Source organism: Quercus suber, unplaced genomic scaffold, assembly GCF_002906115.3.
Source record: "Quercus suber isolate HL8 unplaced genomic scaffold, Cork oak 2.0 scaffold_43, whole genome shotgun sequence".
Taxonomy (NCBI): Eukaryota; Viridiplantae; Streptophyta; class Magnoliopsida; order Fagales; family Fagaceae; genus Quercus; species Quercus suber.
This window is the reverse complement of record NW_027069508.1, coordinates 2018240-2025977: the sequence shown is the minus strand read 5'-3', so window position 1 is coordinate 2025977 and position 7738 is coordinate 2018240.

The following is a 7738-nucleotide window of genomic DNA, read 5'->3' as shown; positions in this document are numbered from 1 at the left end:
CTACCAAGATGGTTGATCCTACTGGCAGAATTCGATTTGAAATATGTGGCTAGGAAAACCATCAGAGGAAGCATCATGTCAGATTTTTGTGCCAAGAACCTCGTGAGATGATGGCAGGGAAGATTTTCTGAATGAGGACATTTTGGACATTAAGCTAGGGGCATGGAAGATGTTTTTCGATGGAGCTGTGAACCAATATGGAAATGGGATAAGAGTACTCTTGATTACTCCTGAAGGATCTCACATACCCTTGACAGTTAAGTTGAACTTCGAGGCAACCAATAATATGGTAGAATGGCTTGAATTGTTGAAATGGAATGATGAGAATCAACAAGCATTCAAGGATCCATTGCATGTTCCAGTTGGGCCTATTACTAAAACAAGATCCAAGAAGATCAAAGAAGCACTTAATGAGCTGATTCAAGAGATTTGGGTTGATTCTAATGGAGGACATTCCAAGCTTGGCTCAAAGGAAGATAAAGGCGTAATAAATTTAATCCAAGCTATTGAGGGCTAATCTGGCTTAATTAGGCGTGATTTATAGTGTGGATTAATGACCGATTGATTGTCGAACTCCATATCAGTTAATAGATATTTTTCCTAGTCTGGAGTATCTAGTTTTGGACTAGATCTACCTTAATTTTAGGCTTTTTATTATTTAGAACGTTTTTAGCTATTTTTCCTATTTTAGATCTGCTAATTTCAGACTAAATCAACTTTTATTTAGGGTTTTATTATTTAGTACATTTTTTATATTTTCTATTTCCAGTCATGTCATATAAATAGCATGCACTCATTCTAATAGAAAGATTATTGATTAAAAATCAAAAAATGTGAGGCTTTGCTCTTCTTTTGGTTCTTCAAGAACTGTGAACTTATCAGGAATTCTTCCTTATGGCGTTCAAACTTTATACCTTTGGTTCATGATTCAATTATAATCATTGGGTCAAGGTCTGTTACTTATACCTTTGGTTCACGTTTCGATTATAAATGTTGGGTCAAGGTTCTATCAAAAATCTGAATTTTAGCTTTCTTGGGCAAGTATTCCAATATTTTTGTTGGGTCTCAAAGCGTGTCAATTGAGGTTTGCATCATGGAAGCTCTCTAAGAATTCGGGGTAAAGGAGGCCGAGGTCTTTGGAAATTCAACTTTGGTTATAGCTCAAGCACAAAGGTTGTGGAAAGTGAAGGAAGAGAACTTAAAACCCTATCAACAATACTTAGAGGATTTGACCAAAACCTTTGACAAGATTGAATATATAGTCATTCCTAGAGCTCAAAATCAGTTTGCAGATGCCTTGGCTACTTTAGCTTACATTATTGAAATACCCGAAGGAGTATGGACTCGACCCCTAGAGATTGAACAAAGTTATGACCTAGTGCACAAAGAGAAAGCCGAAGATTCAGTCTTGGTTATAGAAGAAGAAGGGGTTCCTTGGTATTATGACATCATGAAACCATTGTCTTAATTTTTTCCTTCCCTCTAAACTGATCAAAAACCACTTTAGATTATAGTTACATTTAAAAATAAATTAAGTGTGCCACATATGATCCTTCCTCATCAGTCATCTAAAATAAATTTAGGAAACTTGTTAGTATTTTCTCGTTCATAATAATTACAAACAAGTATTTTTCTAGTTCACCATCTAAAATGAATGTATAAATTGTATTTTGAATAATTCCTGAAGCTATAGACAAAGAATGATAAATGAATGAATTTAATTATGTAAAATTTTAATTTGAATAATGAGTAATCAAAAGTAGGACTAGATGAATGATAAAATGAGTATACTATTTTTTTTTTCTTCTTAATTTTAGAGATTTAAGCATTTGATAATGTAAATTTTTTTTTTTTTTTTTTAAGATTTCAAGCTCAAAAGCTTGACCTGAGCTTAAGTTTGAACTTAATATTAAGCTTGAGCTTGGTTTGACTAATTAATCAAGCCAAGCCAAGCCAAGTTCAAGCTTTTTGACTTTTCCACAAGCTAAAGGTCAAACCTTAATTTTAGGCTTGCCACAAGCTTTTAACTTTTCTTGACGAGCCAAGCTTGAATATGCACTACTCGACAAAGCTTGACTCGTTTACAACCCTACTTTTGGGGGTAGGAGGAGAGACCAAGAGAGAGAGAGAGAGAGAGACAATTGTTTATATATATATATATATATAAGGATAAAATGCAGAACACACAATCTAAGTTTTTTCAGAGTTAATTTTAGTTCTCTAACTTTTTTTTAATTCATTTCAGTCCTCTAAGTTTTAGATTTATTCAATTAAAGCATTTCTATCAACTTTTGTTAAAATTTTTTGTAAAAGAATTTAAAAAAAATCTAAAAAATATTTTTTAATAGTTAATTGAATTTTTTTAATTTAAAAAAATTGAAGAAAAATTTTAAAAATTGGAAAATTAATCACAACATTTAACAAAAATTGATGGAAAAACCTTAATTGAATAAACTTGAAAGTTGGAAGACTGAAATGAATGAAAAAAAAAATTAAAAGATTGAAATAAATTTTGATAAAACATAGAAAGTAGGTTTTGCATTTTAGCCTAATATTTTTAACATAGGAGAACTTCACTCAAAGTATATTGTACAACAATTCTCATTGTACAATAATTAATTGCACATTATAGAGCATCTTGAATGACAATCCTCATTGTTAATCAAATTTCTACGAGCAACTTACCCTACCCGCCAAAACCAAAGCTAGAAATTATATTTATCCCAAAACGAAGTCCAAAAACAAAACATCATTAAGAGAAAAAGAGACTACATATTAGACAACTATAACGCATAAGAACAAGAGAGAATGGTATATATTTGTAAGAAAGACAAGTGAAATTATTCACCTCCAAATGCTTGTCTCTATTGCCAAGACCAAGGAGTAAGGAGGTATCCAGTTGTTTCTAAGGAGTGTTAACGTGTATAGTGTCGTGGGCTTTAGGCCCAACTAGATTACTTGTATAGCACACATTCTTGTACTACACTCTTAATTGTACTGCACTCATATGTCTCCTATATAAAGGCATTCATGTATATTCTTTCACTATGAAATACAATACTACATATTTCAGTATTTCTAACATGGTATTAGAGCCATTGCTCTAACATTTTCATTGCAGTCTTGTCTCTATTAGTGTTATTCCAGACTCGCAATTGCTTCCACTGTTACAACTGCTGTTGCAGCCATTCATCGTTAAACCTCTGATGCATCTCAGTCATCGTCTTTGGTTCGGACCTGCAACACCATCGTTCAGAGCCTCAAGACCACTGCCATACCATCGCTGCCGTGATCCTCGCTCCGATTGTGTTTTTGCAGGCATCACTAAGATCGTCTACCGCCGATCTACCATTTAGTGAAAACCTGACCACCATCGGAGATTCCACGCGCCGTTTGTGCATAAGATCACGACTCCACACACCACCACGCGCCGTCTGTCTTCTTCACGCGCCTACATGCGCTACCACGCTCAAGATCTGCACCTGCTGACGTCAGCCCTAAGTGACGTCATCACTTCCACGTCAGCCCTAACTGACGTCATCACTTCCACGTCAGCCCTAACTAACGTCATCATAGTCAGCCGCTTACATCAGCAAATGTCAGCCGTTGACGTCATCCTAGTTAGCTGACTGCGCCGTTAACCGTTGACTTTGACTTTGACTGTTGACTTTTTGCAGTCCAGGTGCTCCTTACCCAGTTTTTCGCGTAGATTTCATTTTTGCATTCTGTTTTTGCATATTTTGCTTCTAAATGAATAATAAGGATAAGTCTTCTTCTTGTTGCAATAATCCTAGCCGACAATCCAACAAACGTTTTTGCAATTTTTGCACACGTTTTGGCCACAATATTGAGACTTACTATTGTCGCAACAAATCAGCTGTTTCAATTTCTATTGCTACTGTTGTTAACACTGAGAGTATACAACAAATGGCTCCCATCTCTGCACAGTCTAAATCTTCAGGACGCACTTTCACCATGTCCACAGATGACCTTAAAAACATCATCGCTAATGTCATTCGTATGGTTAGTAATGCATCTTATTCCTCTTCTCTCTCAGCTTTATCTGGTATGTCTCCTTCCTCTTAGTTTATGGATTCATCTTGTTGCAATCACATGACACCTCACTCGTCCTTATTTTCTGAACTCAAACCTGCACCACACCCTCTTAATATTCGCACAGCAAATGGTACCACAATGTCTAGCCATAATATAGGTTCGTTTCGACCTCCAACCTCTCGGTTCCTGAGGTCTTTAATGTTCCTGACCTTTCTTACAATTTATTTTCTGTGGGACAATTAGCTGAGTTAGGTTATCGCATTATATTTAATCATTTTAGGTGTATTATGCAGGATCCGAAGATAGGACAGGAGCTTGGGACCGGTCCTAGAGTTGGGCGTATGTTTCCCATGAACAACCTTCGTCTTCCACTTGTTGCTCCTGTTTCTATTGCTGCAGCTACTACAGTTTCTTCAATTCCTTCCCTTGCACTTTGGCATGCTCGACTTGGTCACACATCTTCCTCTCGGGTACAACAATTGGCTTCTAGAGGTTTGTTAGGTTCAGTGTCTATAGAAAATTTGATTGTGTTTCATGTCAGTTAGGAAAACAATCAGCTTTACCTTTCAATATTAGTGAATCCATATCTACTGATATCTTTGACCTTATTCATTCTGATGTTTGGGGGTCTTCCTCTGTCTCTAGTATTGGTGGGTCTCGATATTTTGTTGTCTTTGTTAATGATTACTCTCGCTATAACTGGATTTTTAATATGAAACATCATTCTGAATTATTGGAAGTATATTCTAATTTTGCAAAAATGGTTAAAACTCAGTTTTCTAGACGCATCAAAAATTTTCGATCTGATAATGCTCTTGAATACACACAATATGCTTTCCAAGCTATTTTACATTCCTATGGCACTGTTCATCAACTAACTTGTCCAGGTACCTCTTAACAAAATGGTAAAGCCGAACGAAAACTTCGTCATATTCTTGACACTGTTCGTGCTCTCCTTCCCTCTGCCAAAGTTCCTGCTTCTTTTTAGGGTGAAGCTACTATTCATGTTGTTCATACTATTAATCACATTCCAAGTCCTGTTATCCAAAATCAAACTCCATATGAGCGCCTTTTTGGGTCACCTCCAGACTATCACCACCTTCACTCCTTCGGTTCTACTTGTTTCATTCTTCTTCAGCCACATGAACATAACAAACTTGAGCCTCGGTCAAGGCTTTGTTGTTTTCTTGGCTATGGCGAAAATCAATAGGGGTATTGGTGTTATGATCCTATCTCTCATCGTCTTCATGTCTCACACAATGTTGTCTTTTGGGAACATCGCCTCTTTGTCAAACTCTCTCACTTCTGTGCCTCCCTGTCTTCCTCCTCTGTCTTAAAACTTTTTTCCAAATGAGACACATATTCCTTTTATAGCTGCTCCTGATCCTCCTGTAATTGCTCCTGATTCTTCTGTAGACTTCTCTGTCCAACCACCAGATATCACTGATCCCTTTCCTAGTTCACCTTTTAATGAATAGGTGGAAGATGAACAGGTTGAAGATGAGCTACCCAACCCCAACCTTAAGCTTGGGTCCTCTACTCCTGCTCCGCCTGAAGATCTTGCACAAGACATTCCACCTCGTCACTCAACTCGGGTAAGATCTATTCCTGCACATTTACTTGACTATCATTGTTACACTCTTACACTGACCCTTTATAGCAGATTGCAATGAAAGAGGAATTTGATGCATTATCTAAAAACCATACTTGGGATTTGGTGACACTCCCCCCCGAGAAATCTGTGGTTGGTAGTAAGTGGATCTACAAGATTAAGACTCGCTCTAATGGATCCATTGAGCGCTACAAAGCTCTTCTTGTTGCAAAAGGTTTTACATAGGAGTATGGGATTGATTATGAAGAGACATTTGCTCTGGTTGCTCGTATTTCATTTATTCGTGCCCTCTTAGCTGTTGCTGCTGCCAGTAAATGGGACCTTTTTCAGATGGATGTCAAAAATGCATTCCTTAATGGGGATTTAAGTGAAGAAGTGTATATGCAACCTCCTCCTGGTCTCTCTGTTGACTCAAACAAGTTTTGTCACCTTCAACATGCACTTTATGGCCCTAAACAAGCTCCATGAACTTGGTTTGCCAAATTCAGCTCTACCATCTCTCACTTGGGTTACATGGCCAATCATTATGATTCTGCCTTATTTCTTCGTCGCACTGACAAATGCACTATTTTACTTCTTCTATATGTGGATGATATGATCATAACTAGTGATGACCTCAGTGGCATTCAAGAACTCAAGGCTTTTCTCAATCAGCAGTTTGAGATGAAAGATCTTAGACATCTCAGCTACTTCTTGGATTTTGAAATCACTCATTCTATAGATGGACTTTATATTATTCAAGCCAAGTATGCATCTGAACTCTTGTCTCGAGTTGGACTCACTGATAGTAAAATTGTTAACACTACAGTTAAGTTTAATGCGCATCTGACTCCCTCAGGGGGGAAACCATTGTCTAATCCCTCTCTTTACAAACGCTTGGTTGGTAGCCTAGTTTATCTCATTGTCACTCGTCTAGAAATTTCTTATATTGTTCACCAGGTGAGCCAGTACCTATTTGCTCCACGATCGACTCACTATGCTGCTGTTCTACGCATTTTTCAATACCTAAAGGGCACTCTCTTCCATGGTCTTTTCTACTCTGCTTAGTCTCCTCTTATTCTCCGTGCATTTTCTGATGTTGATTGGGTAGGAGATCCCACTAATCGCAGCTCTATCACTGATTATTGCTTTCTTCTTGGTTCTTCTCTGATTTCTTGGCGAAGCAAGAAACAAACTCATGTGGCCCGCTTCTGTACTAAAGCAGAATATCATGCCTTTACTGATACTACATCTGAGCTCCTTTTGCTACGATGGCTTCTCAAAGACTTAGGTGTGTCTATATCATCTATTACTCTTCTCTATTATGACAACCAGAGTGTCATTCATATTGCTCACAATAATGTCTTCTATGAACAGACTAAACACATCGAGATCGATTGTCATTTTATCCGTTATCATCTTGTCCATAGTGCTTTCAAGTTCATCTCAGTCTCCTCTAAAGATCAACTTGCAGATATTTTCACCAAGTCATATCCTAAGGGACGCCTTCATACTTTGGTTGACAACCTCAAGTTGGTCTCACATCCACCTTGAGTTTAAGGGAGGCTGTTAACGTGTATAGTGTTGTGGGCTTTAGGTCCAACTAGATTACTTGTATAGCACACATTCTTGTACTACACTCTTACTTATACTGCACTCATATGCCTTCCATATAAAGACACTCATGTATATTCTTTCATTATGAAATACAATACTACAAATTTAAGTATTTCTAACAAGGAGATTAATTATGTTAAGGTAATAGGGATACCCTTACCAATCTCTTCTTCTTCCTTTTTTTTTTTTTTTTTTTTTTTTGGTAAAACGGAAACTTCATTCAACAAACTAAGAAACAGCACCGATTACATCATTGCTAGAACACAGCCTAACGTGACCAAGACCATAGAGGTCCGAAAGGAAAAAATTCAAAAGCAAAGGGGGAGGGGAGTTATAAAACAACATATCTGAATCTTGGTAAGTTCCTATTCTAGCCAAAGCATCAACACAACAGTTTGCTTCCCTAAAACAGTGAAGCACCTTAACCTGTGGAATTTGGGAAAAAAGAAGCCTGCAATCAGCCACAAGGGAGGC